The 16226-nt window shown below is 40.9% G+C and overlaps 1 protein-coding gene across 5 annotated transcripts in view; it reads right to left on the bottom strand.

Annotated features, from left to right (window-relative positions):
* Positions 1 to 16226, bottom strand: part of SORCS1 (sortilin related VPS10 domain containing receptor 1) — a 520496-nt gene that overhangs the window by 257587 nt on the left and 246683 nt on the right. The window lies entirely within an intron of this gene.

Raw genomic sequence — 16226 nt, 5'->3', positions numbered from 1 at the left:
TGAAAGTGAGGGGGTGGAAAACCATTTACCATGCTAATGGACACCAAAAGAAAGCTGGGGTGGCAATCCTTATAGCAGACAAATTAGATTTTAAACCAAAGACTGTAATAAGAGATGAGGAAGGACACTATATCCTACTTAAAGGGTCTATCCAACAAGAAGATCTAACAATTGTAAATATCTATGCCCCTAACATGGGAGCAGCCAATTATATAAGGCAATTAATAACGAAAGCAAAGAAACACATCGACAACAATACAATAATAGTGGGGGACTTTAACACCCCCCTCACTGAAATGGACAGATCGTCTAAGCAAAAGATTAACAAGGAAATAAAGACTTTAAATGACACACTGGACCAAATGGACTTCACAGACATATTCAGAACATTCCATCCCAAAGCAACAGAATACACATTCTTCTCTAGTGCCCATGGAACATTCTCCAGAATAGATCACATCCTAGGTCATAAATCAGGTCTCAACCGGTACCAGAAGATTGGGATCATCCCCTGCCTATTTTCAGACCACAATGCTTTGAAACTAGAACTCAATCACAAGAGGAAAGGCGGAAAGAACTCAAATACATGGAGGCTAAAGAGCATCCTACTGAAGAATGAATGGGTCAACCAGGAAATTAAAGAAGAATTAAAAAAATTCATGGAAACCAATGAAAATGAAAACACAACTATTCAAAATCTTTGGGATACAGCAAAGGCAGTCCTAAGAGGAAAGTATATAGCGATACAAGCCTTTCTCAAGAAACAAGAAAGGTCTCAAGTACACAACCTAACCCTACACCTAAAGGAGCTGGAGAAAGAACAGCAAATAAAGCCTAAACCCAGCAGGAGAAGAGAAATAATAAAGATCAGAGCAGAAATCAATGAAATAGAAACCAAAAGAACAGTAGAACAGATCAACGAAACTAGGAGCTGGTTCTTTGAAAGAATTAACAAGATTGATAAGCCCCTGGCCAGACTTATCAAAAAGAAAAGAGAAATGAGCCAAATCAACAAAATCATGAATGAAAGTGGAGAAATCACAACCAACACCAAAGAAATACAAACAATTATAAGAACATATTATGAGCAACTCTATGCCAGCAAATTAGATAACCTGGAAGTAATGGATGCATTCCTAGAGATGTATCAACTACCAAAACTGAACCAGGAAGAAATAGAAAACCTGAACAGACCTATAACCACTAAGGAAATAGAAGCAGTCATCAAAAATCTCCCAAAACACAAAAGCCCAGGGCCAGATGGCTTCCCAGGGGAATTCTACCAAACATTTAAAGAAGATTTAATACCTATTCTTCTGAAACTGTTCCAAAAAATAGAAATGGAAGGAAAACTTCCAAACTCATTTTATGAGGCCAGCATTACCTTGATCCCAAAACCAGACAAAGACCCCATCAAAAAGGAGAATTACAGACCAATATCCCTGATGAACATGGATGCAAAAATTCTCACCAAAATACTAGCCAATAGGATCCAACAGTACATTAAAAGGATTATTCACCACGACCAAGTCGGATTTATCCCTGGGCTGCAAGGTTGGTTCAACATCCGCAAATCAATCAACGTGATACAATACATTAACAAAAGAAAGAACAAGAATCATATGATCCTCTCAATAGATGCAGAAAAAGCATTTGACAAAGTACAGCATCCTTTCTTGATCAAAACTCTTCAGAGTATAGGGATAGAGGGTACATACCTCAATATCATAAAAGCCATCTATGAAAAACCTACAGCGAATATCATTCTCAATGGGGAAAAACTGAGAGCTTTCCCCCTAAGGTCAGGAACGCGGCAGGGATGTCCACTATCACCACTGCTATTCAACATAGTATTGGAAGTCCTAGCCACAGCAATCAGACAACAAAAAGAAATCAAAGGCATCCAAATTGGCAAAGAAGAAGTCAAACTCTCACTCTTTGCAGATGATATGACACTTTATGTGGAAAATCCCAAAGACTCCACCCCAAAACTGCTAGAACTCATACAGGAATTCAGTCAAGTGGCAGGATATAAAATCAATGCAAAGAAGTCAGTGGCATTCCTATACACCAACAACAAGTCAGAAGAAAGAGAAATTAAGGAGTCGATCCCATTTACAATTGCACCCAAAACCATAAGATACCTAGGAATAAATCTAACTAAAGAGGCAAAGAATCTGTACTCAGAAAACTATAAAATACTCATGAAAGAAATTGAGGAAGACACAAAGAAATGGAAAAACGTTCCATGCTCATGGATTGGAAGAACAAATATTGTGAAGATGTCAATCCTACCTAGAGCAATCTACACATTCAATGCAATCCCCATCAAAATACCATCCACTTTCTTCAAAGAAATGGAACAAATAATCCTAAAATTTGTATGGAACCAGAAAAGACCCCGCATAGCCAGAGGAATGTTGAAAAAGAAAAGCAAAGCTGGCGGCATCACAATTCCAGACTTCCAGCTCTACTACAAAGCTGTCATCATCAAGACAGTATGGTACTGGCACAAAAACAGACACATAGATCAATGGAACAGAATAGAGAGCCCAGAAATGGACCCTCAACTATATGGTCAACTCATCTTTGACAAAGCAGGAAAGAATGTCCAATGGAAAAAAGACAGTCTCTTCAACAAATCGTGTTGGGAAAATTGGACAGCCACATGCAGAAGAATGAAACTGGACCATTTCCTTACACCACACACAAAAATAGACTCCAAATGGTTGAAAGACCTCAATGTGAGACAGGAGTCCATCAAAATCCTAAAGGAGAACACAGGCAGCAACCTCTTCGACCTCAGCCGCAGCAACTTCTTCCTAGAAACATCACCAAAGGCAAGGGAAGCAATGGCAAAAATGAACTATTGGGACTACATCAAGATAAAAAGCTTTTGCAAAGCAAAGGAAACAGTCAACAAAACCAAAAGACAACTGACAGAATGGGAGAAGATATTTGCAAATGACATATCAGATAAAGGGCTAGTATCCAAAATCTATAAAGAACTCATCACACTCAACACCCAAAGAACAAAGAATCCAATCAAGAAATGGGCAGAAGACATGAACAGACATTTTTCCAAAGAAGACATCCAAATGGCCAACAGACACATGAAAAAGTGTTCAATATCGCTCGGCATCAGGGAAATCCAAATCAAAACCTCAATGAGATACCACCTCACACCAGTCAGAATGGCTAAAATTAACAAGTCAGGAAATGACAGATGTTGGCGGGGATGCGGAGAAAGGGGAACCCTCCTACACTGTTGGTGGGAATGCAAGCTGGTGCAGCCACTCTGGAAAACAGTATGGAGGTTCCTCAAAAAGTTGAAAATAGAGCTACCATATGATCCAGCAATTGCACTACTGGGTATTTACCCCAAAGATACAAAAGTAGGGACCTGAAAGGCTACGTGCACCCCGATGTTTATAGCAGCAGTGTCCACAATAGCCAAACTGTGGAAAGAGCCAAGATGTCCATCAACAGATGAATGGATAAAGAAGATGTGGTATATATATACAATGGAATATTATGCAGCCATCAAAAGGAATGAGATCTTGCCATTTGCAACGACGTGGATGGAACTGGAGGGTATTATGCTGAGCGAAATAAGTCAAACAGAGAAAGACATGTATTATATGACCTCACTGATATGAGGAATTCTTAATCTCAGGAAACAAACTGAGGGTTGGTGGAGTGGGGGGTGGGGTGGGAGGGATGGGGTGACTGGGTGATGGACACTGGGGAGGGTATGTGTTCTGGTAAGCGCTGTGAATTGTGCAAGACTGTTGAATCTCAGATCTGTACCTCTGAAACAAATAATGCAATATATGTTAAGAAAGAAAAAAAGAAGAAGAAGAATGTAGCAGGAGGGGAAGAATGAAGGGGGGGAAATCGGAGGGGGAGAAGAACTATGAGAGACAATGGACTCTGAAAAACAAACTGAGGGTTCTAGAGGGGAGGGCTTGGGAGGATGGGTTAGCCTGGTGATGGGTATTGAGGAGGGCACGTTCTGCATGGAGCACTGGGTGTTATGCACAAACAATGAATCATGGAACACTATATCTAAAACTAATGATGTAATGTATGGGGATTAACATAACAATAAAAAAATTTAAAAAATAAATAAATAAATAAATAAATGTAACCAAATCTAGTCTATCATATTTTAAAGGATATGAGTGCCAGTAGCTTTGCATGGGGTTTGAATTAGAGAAGAAAGGATAAGAACTGGAATTGGAGAGTGAATGATTCTACACTCTGCTTCTATAATAAGTGTGCCAGGATTTCCTGAATGAACTATTATGCTTAGGAAACCTAACAGATAATAAAAATGAATGTTTTTCAGGGTGCTTACAATGTGATCTAAGCCCTTCACATGCAGAAGCCCATGAGATGGGCACTGATATTAATCACAGGTTATAGACAAGGAGGAACCAGGAGTATAAACGAGGCCACAGAATTTGGAAGATGCAGTCCTCACACAGGCTGCCACTCGAGAGCCTTCATCCTTAACCCCATGCTGCATGGCCTCTCTCAAAAGCCACAAGAGGAAAAGGAAATATATCTACAAAATCTAGTTCAGCATTTCTTTATAAAAGGAATATGAACTCAAACTGTTTGAAGTTTTACATGGTGTAGACCAAAAGCGGGCTTTTCTTCATACCAGGTAAAGGGACAGGCGGCCTGCCAGAGGGAATCCATCTTAAGAATACTATAAGCAGAAACTGTTACAATAGGTTAAGGAGAAGAGAAAGTAGGTCTTTCATCTGGTCCACTCTAGCTCCTAGAAAGGCTAGAAATATGGAAAAAGTGGGTCAACTTGTGAATTATCTGATGACGTCTTGTGAAGATTATCAGGACGTCACAGCTTCACAGAAAGAGGAAGTACTTGAAGTCAAGCAGAACCAGACACAGGCTCTCAACCAGCTGGGTAATCAGTCCATTCCCCGATGTCCTCAACAAATCAACTACAGATGTGCTTTTTTATCTACTAAGTTGGTGACGTAATAGATGCCCAACTCTTAATTCCTCTGCCTTTTCTGCCTGCCCCCCACCCCAGCCCACTCCAGCCTTGCTATTCCATATGTCTAGAAAGTTCTTTCTCCAGATGGCCTCCCCATTTCTTTCTGAACATTGGTCATCCTGTATGAAATAGCAACTTTCCCACGCCTCCAGCACACTCCATCCTCCTTAGCCTCTTCTATTTTCTCTATGCATAGTATTTACCCCCATCTGATAGATTTCTACCTTTTTTTTTTTTTAAATTTTCTGTCTTTCCCTCTCCGGAATGAAAGCTCCATGAGAGTAGAGTAGAAAAGATGTCTGTTTTGCCCGCCGCTGTCTTCCTCACTCTCAGAAGACTGTCCCAGACACGGCAGGCACTCACAATTTGTTCTTCACTGACTGGCTGACTCGATGGAACCTTGCTCTTCTTGTATGGCCAGCTGGATATCTACTAAGCCAAAATGAAGAAGCCTTTATCATCCGGCAGGGACTCCTACAGTCCTTGCTCCTAGCAGATTCAATCAGCCGTGTGGGGTGAAGTGGGACCAGGGTGGGGAGCATGTCTTATGCTCCTCTACTTTTAATCGAGAAACCCCTGCCTGGCATCTTAGACTACTCTAAGTGCCATAAGGGCAGTGGACACATGTTTGGTCCCCCCTGCCCCCAAATCCCCAGGCCTCAGGACACTGGTGGCACATCAGGTGACTTCTCCATACAGAAAGTGAATGAATGCAGAAGCCTACTGGACACTCTTTGAACCAAGAATGAGCCAGGCCACTTCTTTAAAAAGAAGTAGCCTTCAGACCCCAGGGAGGTAACATGCCCTAGCCCATGCACACCAAGCCAAGGTCACAAAACGAAGACCTGAGCGGCAGAGGGAAGCTTAGGGACAGGAAGCAAGGGAGCACCGGGGAATTGCTCAAAAATCAGTACCAGTGAGATTTCCCAAAAGCGGAGCAACATCCTCCTCTCAATCAAGAAGCTGTGGCTTCTGTGTTTTGTTTCTTTCCTAAAATCATTAAGAGCAGTCACTTTCATTGCTCCTAGTGCATTTGGCGGCATAAAAATAGCTTCCAGAGCCAAAGGCACATTGGCTGCATTGCAGACACTGCTCCTTAATAACTTAGGATGCATGAGGTTAAGGCAGTGAGAGTAATTTAGGGTTTGGAAAATGTTTGCGAGTGAGTCGACATTTAAATAACTTCATTATCATTCATTGACAGATTTTTTTAACCTGTCACTGCAATTGATATTTCTATTACCATGTTATAACAAACCCCTGCACATTTTAAATACAGTCACCAGATTCCATTAGTCTACCCACTGTCAAGAAAATATCTCCAAATCCATTTTTCATAATACCTCAAGAATATAATAGGCAATCTACATCAAACGGTGACGTGGAGCTGAAGGAAATTGTCTCCTGCTTTCTAAGGATTCTGCCGTGAAATACGTTTGCCTGTCAGCCTAAACATATAATTTAAACGGGCTGCTGAGACATTATGGTGCATCCTGAGCTGAACAAGCTTCCCTGTTTCTTGGATACCTGGAGCTTTTCAGGTTAATTTGCAGAATTAGAGGGAAGGGGGTTAAATAGTGGGTTTAGGGAGAGGCATGTCAAGGTGATATAAAGATATTTCTACTCTGCCATGGGTCACAGTATTTCCAATTTAATTTGATTTGTAAATTTTTTTAAAGTTATTTTTTAAATGTAAGGGATGGGTACCTATGTGTCCACAAGTTATAAAAGTTCCCGCTCATCTTTCTGGTCCTGCTGAGCCATTGTCTTCGCTTCCTTGTTGGATTATCACGCTGTGTTCCTGAAGTTCCTTTCTCATCACACAGGGTAGCTGAGGTAAGAACCCTGAATGCATTTGAATGTGACTATGTAGGACTCCAAGGAGAAGGTGGCAATGTCGTCCACACCACCCTGCCACACACACCACATATTTCCACCAGAGGTAAAAGTGTTCGTCCATAATACAGAGCACACCAAAATAGCGTTCACTTGTACCTCTGAAAGATATTTCAGTTCACCAAGTATAAAAATAACTAAAACCCAAGCTGATACCTGGATCTCTAACTATTTTGCCTAAGAAAGGGAGGGAAAATAATTTAAATCAAGGCCTCCTTTTCAAGTAAAGGTTTCTTTTTCAGGAGCAGGGACAGGGAAGAGCATTATCCTTAACTAGATGAGGTCCACGACGTCCATCTCACACACACGCACCTGCCTGTCCGCAGCGTCTCCATCTGTACTCTCCACTCCCCTCCTACTTCCCAAGCTGGGGCAGGCGGTTCCCATCCTGCTGTGGCCAGAACTCCTTGCAGGAGCACTCTAAAGCCACCACTCGCTCTTTCTCAGGGGCGGCCGCTTTCATGCCTCCCAGGCTTTGCAAATGCGATACCCACTGCTCAGCAGACATGCTGGTGGTGGTGGCGAGGGCAGAAGGCATTTATTCCTTCTTATCTTTCAAGATTTCACTCCGCAGCCACCTTCCCTGGGATGCCTTTCCTGGCAATGCCCGATGACTAGCAGACTTCATTTTTTCTTCCATGACATCCCAGGTCCCTGTCCATTGTATTGAAAGTGTCGATGCTCACAGTTTTCTGTGTGAACAGACTCTGTTCTCAGTAGGCAGGACTCGTTCATATTTACCCTTTTACCCTTCTTTCTGCCCGTTTCTCTGTTTCAAGGCTGCACTCAAATACCTCTTCCTTCACTGAACTTTCTTACGTCCCTCTGAAGAATGTGCTCAAACTCATCCAAATGGCTCCTGCATTGTTTTTATATTCTGCTGTGTGTGACCTTATGCGGTGCGGCTCTCCCCACTGCTACCACCTACTGCAGAGCACAGTGCATTTACACTTACTCTTCTGTCTCTCTCCAACATCGTAGCTGCTTCTTGCAATCCAGAAGGGGCTCCAATCATGGCGCTGATTGAACTGAACACCACTTCTCTAAATGTGCTCCTCTGTTATTACAAAATATAATAGGAGAAATTTCACAGTTGATGTTTGTATTTCCTTTTGCATGGTGAGGGGGCAAGAAAACTTCAGAGCTCTCCTACCCTGAGTTTATGTCAGGCAAGAGTCATTATGAGACATAAATATAAGAGAATTTAGGGGCTTACTTAGGAAGAGCTCATACAAATATATACATAAAATGTCTTATACATTATTAAAGTATTCAATATAAATATAGCAATGGAAAACAAAATATGCATTTATCAGTTACGCAAAGATAAATTTGGGGGGGGGGCATGTCTATTCAGCTTTACCAAGGGCTCTCTCTTCTGATATGACCCTAATCCCCAGGCATTTCTGGTCCATCACATAGCACATCCATCCTCATGCTGAGGTCACATCTTCATAGGCTGCGTTACCCCACGCTCATACCTGCTTGCCAAATTATTTATGAATAATAATAGTGAACACTTACTGAACACTTAAAACATACCACCCTCTGGCTGAGCACTTTACAAGGACTGGCTCACTTAATTCTCATGGCATTCCACGAGTTAAGTACTGGTGTGATTCACATCTTATGGATGAGGAGATCGAAACTTAGAGAGGATGACTGACTTGGGCAAGTCGGGGCAACAATGAGCTGAGCCTGATTCAGACCAGGCAGTTAGTCTTCGAAGCCTGGATGCTTAATACAGAGAGGTAGCAGCTCATGTATTGAAATTGTGCCCTTTATAGGATAGTTCGTCTGAAAAAATGAAATAGGATGGAATTTTCCAGTGAAGCACACATAACTTAGATCACCTGCCTCTCAAACAATAAAGCACCTCTATGCATAATATCTGCCAGTTATCATCCTAAAGTCAATTCTGTGTTTGAAGGAGGACCCCCAGGCCAAGCATCTAATAAGCCAAGACTCAAAGGTAGTGATGAGTACCATCACGCAGGGACCACTGCGGACATCCCCCCTGGTTGTGAAGAGCTCCAAACGGGAAATGGCATACAGAATCCTGTGTTTTGCCATCCTCGCCAGAAAATGAATTTGAGCTATAATTGCTAATGTAACATGTGACTTCTGCCAGAGTGCTCCACTCTCTTCCAGGACACCCTGTTTGGCTAAAGAAGCACTGTAATTGTCCTGCCCTGGGAATAGGCAAACAGTAGTGAAATATTTATTGAATGAAGCCAACATTACTTGGTCCTCCTCGCCCTTCAGTCAGAACATGCACATGAAAATTATGAAAAACATCAAAAACTAATGATGTACTATCTGTTGGCTAACTGAACATAATAAAAATTATGAAAAATGTATTCTGGAAGCATAAGCAACTTAAACGTTTAATGGTGACAATGGGCTTTACTTGATTCCCTGATTGTAAATGATCCAATTATCCTAAGGTGTGGAAGTTGTTCTCTGGGTGTCACGGTCTAGGGTCAAATTAGGGTTTGTTTCCCATAGATGGACGGAACCTCAGCCTCACATGATGGTGCATAACAGAGCTTTTGCTACCTTGAGTTTTCTGAAAGCCAAGTGAATGAAAAATGAATGAGATGCTTCCTCATATGTAATCAGAGAGGACTGGCCTAGCTGATCTCTAGCCTTGTTTGTAATAGTCTAGAATTCCTGTAGCTGGAGGAGTTTGGGGGAACTCTGCATCCATAGGGAAGCCTACAACACACTTCTGAGAAGTAAGGCTTAGAGAAAAATACCCCCATCCCGAAATTGTAGGAGACAGCCAGGGGTTGAAGTGTTGAAATGGAGGTATATCCTTTGCCTGTTATATCCTATCTATTTTCTTCTTAGTTTCTTTAAAAGTGAAATGATTGAGCCCTGGTCAGAAAACATGGTTTGTTCATTGTTGCATATCCTTGCAATATCTTATAGTATCTCCATTTTTGTGTCCCAATTACTTTCAGGAAAGCTAAAAATTCTAGACTATTAGAACTTCAATAAGGTCTTAGAGATGATTACATCTCTATTCAATGGTTTTCTTTTCTTTCTTTCTTTCTTTCTTTCTTTCTTTCTTTCTTTCTTTCTTTCTTTCTTTCTTTCTTTTTTTTTTTTTTTTAGCAGTGGGAGAGTTTAAGCCCTACTCTAAGTACACATTCAACAGATAGAGAGCTATCCTCACTGAAACACCTGTCTGCCACTCCAACTGGTGCCCCCCCCACACACACACATCCTAGTCTCCCTCTTTTAGTAATTCTTTAACATTTTCACACAGCTTTCAGGGATCAAAAAAGTAGTTTCCACACAATTGAATAGGCTCAACTTTAGGATTCTGCAGATGAAGAAGCTGAGGGTCAGGGTAAAGCAAGTCAAGCATTCATGAGTCATGAAGAGAACCCAGGTTTTCTGATTCTTGTGCCAAGACACTTCTCAGAATTACAGGTTATCAAATATGCAAAAGTACTTTAATCTCATCAGAGAATAAAATTCACTTTATAAAGCCTATCCATCTTAGAACTGATTAATACTGTAAGGAAGGAACATAATACTACATGGGAAAAAGCCAAATTCTCCTCCAAAACAAAATAAACAAAAAACCATAGAGGCTTAGATGTTTAAGAAACCTGTACAATTATACTTTAGAATCATACCAAAATGAAAATGATGGCAACATTTGGGAAAGGGACCAGGGCTAGAGCTGGTAGTCAAAGAGGATATTAAAAATTTTTAAATTACATATAATCCTTAAAGAGAATGTATTCCAGCATCCCTCATGGAATAGATTAAACAAACAAACAAACAAAAAAGCCCAGAAACACTTGTATCATTGATGTGTACCCCCTCCAATCTGCATGCAGTGATATCCAACTGACCCACAGGCAAAATCCCTTCCACAACATCTGGATGATCCAGCTACCTAGAGACAGAGTTCTATCCTACACCATCACTTGAGGCCATACTAACATTCATCCACAAGTACCCAGGAGAACTGCCAGGTCTCACTGCCCTCAGATTTTCCAATTTTGTTTAAAAAGCAAAGTAATATTGGAAAAACCGGCAGTCTCATCCACAATCTTAAAACAGCCCCTTCCTTTGGGATGCCTGGGTGGCTCAGTCGGTTAAGTGTCTGTCTTTGGCTCAGGTCATGATCTCGGGGTCCTGGGATCCAGCCCCGGGATGGGCTCCCTGCTCAGCGGGGAGCCTGCTTCTCCCTCTCTCTCTGCCTGCTCATGCACATGTGCTCTCTTGCTCACAAATAAAATAAAATCTTAAAAAAAAATAGTCCTTTCCCTGAATTCTTATATGCTTCAAGATGAACCCAGTATAAATTAAAACATTCAGGTCCTTTTTGGCTTGCATCTTTCTGTGGCACTGGTGGCATCTGAATATGTGGTAACAGGTGCTGCAAAATATTCACCAGAATCCAAGCCTGATTCTTCGTAATCAGGCATGATGTGCAGCTCCCGTGAAGTTAATCTAATTACTAGAAATAGAGTTTAGCATTATAGTGCAATGGTCCATGCATTCACTCATTCAACAATTATTTATGTTACGTTGTGTCTCCCATGTTCCAGGCCTTGTTCTGGGCCTGGGCAATAAAAGAGAGATAGGGGGAAAAAAACAAACAAACAACAACAACAAAAACAACTACAAAATTGCTATTCTTGCAGAGCCTAAATTTCAGCGGGGAGAGACATACTGTAAACATAGACACAAATATATAATTTTTCAGGTGATGGTAAATGCCTTGAAGGAAAAGAAAAGAGTAAGGGGGACAGAGAGTGAAGATGGGGTGTTCAACTTTACATAGTACGGTCAGAGAATGGCCGCTGTGATCAGGCATTTGAGAATACACTGGAATGATAGAAAGTGGGCAGGTATGTATGATGAGAAAGATTATTAGAGGCAGTGGGAAGAGCAAGTACCAGGACATTAAATGAGGTCCAAGCTCAGAGTGTGTGACTCACAGAAAGGAGGTGAGCACACGTAGGGCAGAGGCTAAAAACAAGGAGAGCGGGAACATACTTGGCCACTTCATGAAGATAACAGCACCTACAACACACTGAGCCTCACAGGCCATGTTAAGCCTTTGGAAGGTTCTGAGAGGGGGAAGCATGATATTAGTAACATCTTAATAGCACAAAGGTTCCAGGAGTTTAGTTTCCCTACCTGTAAAAAGGGGATAAAATGGTATCCATTTTCATAGGATTGTTGGAAGCGTTAAAGGAGATGCTCCCTGAAAAGTTCTCGATGTATAGCAAGAATTTATCAATGTAAGCAGTTATTATTATAGGTGGTCATTGGTTTAACAGCATTTGCTTCCAAGGAACAGATTTAGGAGATACAATCTGAAGGTCCAAAGGGCGAAATGATATAGAACATAATAGATCACTGACTTAGAACAACTTATCTGAAATCCCAGAGGAAGGAAAAAAATATATAAAGGGAAGTGAGATACAGCATGTTTTCTTAAAACAGATCATTCTCCTTGATATAATATTCCTAGAAGATATTTAGCAGGACACATTGATAATGGTGGGGCCAGTGAAATTTGTATGTTGGACTTTAGGGAATGAAACACTATATACTTGAAAGCAGCTCTCACACTCACAAAACATCAGAAAACACTGCTTGAGGGAGGTGAGTCGGTGGCATATTATTTTAGAGAACTCGACTAATTTCTGACTAGAACTTAGATCTGATACCATGACCCAGATTCTTCCTAAAATATTTTGGTCCTATAATTCATTATTTCTCAACCCCCAAAGCCACCCAAATTAATTTTCTACACATATCCCTGCTTTTTACATTCCTACTTTTTCAAACTATAATTCCCTCCTTCTCTCAAAAATAATGTCCTCCAATTCACCTCCACTAAGCACCATTTTCAGTTTTCAATTGAAACTGGAGCTGGCTCCAGTTTCTAATTGCACCAATAACTCCTTCAACTCAAGGCCTTTATACTTCCCTTACTTCAGAACAGTCAGTGTTTATATGTCTACCTTACAAGGAAAGCGATGAGGGGTCACCCTTCCAAGAGGAGTCAACGTCAGGTCTCGTCACAGTAATGGGCTCTGAAGTTGCCAGTGCAGGCTTTGCCAATGACCTGCTGGGTGACCTTGGGCAAGCTGCCCAACATCTCTGGGCTGTTCTTTAATAATACCGATTGACCTCACAAGGTTGCTGGGAGGAATCACTAATCAACCTGATTGAGAAACACTTAGTCAATAGAGTACTTCATAAATATTTACTAATATACAATGAGCTCATCGCATCTGAGAGCCAAAGAATTTGCATCATCAGAGAAAACACTATCCAGACCCTGAAATAGTAGTCAACGTTGTACCTGAAATGGATCTTTTCTCTTAAATACAAGTCTACTGGCATTTTGGGATGGCTTGGGATTCTTATCATAAGTGATGGGGGTAAATCGGATCAGAGAAGTTTAATTACCCTCTAAACAAAGAAAACAGTGATTCTAGCCCATTAAAGCAGTAAAATGATATGCAGGGGAAAAGTATTTAACACTCCTATAATAACATGTGTGTACAACTGAGCTTATCACTCAACAAACCAGATGAATTGGGAATAATACATGACAGACACCATGCTGGATACTGCAGATGAAATATAAAATAAAACAAGAAAGACTCCAGTCTCAAGAAGCATGCATTTTAGCATAAGAGACAATCAATCCCACCAATAAGATTTGATATTTTGTTGTTTATGTAAGTTCTCAGATGAAAATAAAACAGGATAGGGGTGCCTGGGTGGCTCAGTTAAGCGTCCGCCTCTTGATTTTGGCTCAGGTCATGATCTCAGGGTTGTGAGATCGAGTCTCTCGTCCAGCTCTGTGGAGCCTGCTTAAAATTCTCTGTCTCCCTCTGCCCACCCTACCCCCTGTGCTCTCTCATTCTCTCTCCCTCCCCTCCCTCTAAAAAAAAAAAAAAAAAGATAAAATAAAACAGGGTATAGCTATAAAAAGTGACAGCATGGTGACTGCTTTAATTTGGATGGCCTTGAAAGACCTCTCTGGGCAGATGAGTTAAGCTGGGGAGGGAAATGGGTGTACATGTAAAGCAGAAGAAATTACAGGTTCCAAGGCCTTAAGGTATATATTCAAGGAACCAAAGAAAGTTGCACACTTATAGCTCAGAGGATGATGAGTAGAGTGAAGCAGGCAGGGGCTAGATCAGGCAAAAAAGCCTTCCTTGGAGGATAGCATAAGAAGGTTGGATTTTCTCATTTGTGTGATGGGAAGGCACACAAGGGATGTGATCAAAAATATGACAGAAACTGACAACATTTTTTAAATGGTCATTTTGACTACTATGTGTAGAATAAGAATAAACTAGAGAATGGCAGAAGTAGGAAAAGCAGGAAGTCCAGTTAGGGGATAAGGATGCCTTGGACAGAGGACTTAGACTAGGAGCCATGCTTAGGCTTCATTTTTCAGCGAGGAACACTTATAGGTCATCATCAAGTTATCAACTGCACCAGAACATATCTTGAATATCCCCCCTAATTAGCTTATAATTATTTTTATCAACAATTTCTAATAATTTCTCTTTGTTATTTACAACATTTTCCAGTTACAGTAATTTTTTCAGTTTACACTTTTTAGTGTAATCCTGATTCAGTATGTGAACCTTCCTTTTCATGTAGGACTAGGCAACTCCTGTGATTTCTGATTACAGATACCCTGTATGGGATGTGGCTTATTTGACATTGAGGGTGAAGTTTTTATAATCAACATGAATAATTCAGCAGTGTATTAGTTGTGCTTTATTATTACCATTTACTTCAACTTGAACTATAGTTTGAGAGTTATGGACTTTTTTTTTTTTTTTTAATCAACAGAAGCTCATCCATCACTTTGTATCCAAGGGAGATACCAGGTTATAAAGTTTGCTATTTATAGCAACAATTGTGATTCGAAATGAGAATCAGTATTTTGTTCCCCTGCCATCTAACCTTAGGTCAAGCACAGGATCTACAATGGAATTTTACAGGAAGTGAAATGAAAGCACACAGCTGGAGATTAATGCCAGAGCAAGTGCTCAAGGGAATGCACTCTCTGGCTGCTTCCCAGAAGAAAAATGGTCAGTTATGTGGATTGTGTGTCAAAGCTACATGGAGGGGTGGCAGAGAAATGACAGACAGGATGCCCCAGCATTTCCACATCAGGCTGCATGAGCCTAATTCTCTGAAAATGAAGGATGATCTCCCAAAATTCTGTTCAGAGATTGCCTTGGGAAAGAAGTCTCCAGGACTTGTTAAATCTTCAGCTCTTTATTGAGTATCATTTATGTGGTTAGCTGTAAAGCTATACTTTCCTCCCACATTGTAATGTAATTTCTTGTGTCCCTTGCAAATTACCACCACCATCAGCACCCCCTTAATCAGTCCCTTCATGCTGTACCCAAAGATGTGGTGCTTTCATTAAGAGCGTTTTCTAGAGCAAGGTGCCCATGGACAGAGACTGCACCTGTATGGTGTCCTCTGCGTAGCCCCCACCATAAGGCCTTCAGTAATTAGGTATTTATTTAATTTTTTTTCTTATAGTGATGAGGCTAATGAGAATCTGTTGCTATTTTCATACCTCTGAAGACATTTCAGCTCTTGTTTGCTTTAAAATGTGTTTGAAAATCCTGAGAGAGACCTTTTCTTTTTTGCCACAGCTGGGTTTTTATACAAATTATGAATAATAACCAATCTTCCCTAAAATTCAGGGAACAAAATTCAGGTTGCTTAACGGGCTTTAGGAGAAAATTCAAACATCGGTCTATTTTTGAAGAGGTAACACTCTAGTCAAAAAATGGACAGAGCCCTCAGCAAACAAAACAAAACAAAACAAAACAAAAAAAAACCCACCACAGTAAAAGTTTGGTGAACATTGGAAAACAAAATAAATATTTGATCTACTCATCATGAGAGACTTCTAGGACCTGATGGACTAGAATTCTGGAGAAGGACCAGGGAATATGCAGATTCTGGAAGAATCTAGTCCCTCTGGAAAGCCAATCTCATCTTGCAGATTCAAGAAGCACTTGTGCATTAAAGAGGAATTATCTGCTCCATGCAGAACCCTGGGCTGGTGCCGCAGTGCAGAGAAGAGAGACAGAGTGTGCCTAAGAAAAGCAGGGCTTCTTCCAAAGCACCTGGCAAGGTACTCTTACAGACATACTTTCCTATTTTCCAGATGATGAAAACAAGGCTCCAAGAATGGAGGGAACCTGTCCCTACTCAGGCAACTGATAATGGGCAGAACTTGGTTTCAAATGTCAATCTGGCTGACTCC

Source organism: Halichoerus grypus, chromosome 7 (assembly GCF_964656455.1).
Source record: "Halichoerus grypus chromosome 7, mHalGry1.hap1.1, whole genome shotgun sequence".
In the NCBI taxonomy this organism is placed as follows: domain Eukaryota; kingdom Metazoa; phylum Chordata; class Mammalia; order Carnivora; family Phocidae; genus Halichoerus; species Halichoerus grypus.
Note: the sequence above shows the minus strand (reverse complement) of the source record. Positions and strands in the feature narration are given on the sequence as shown.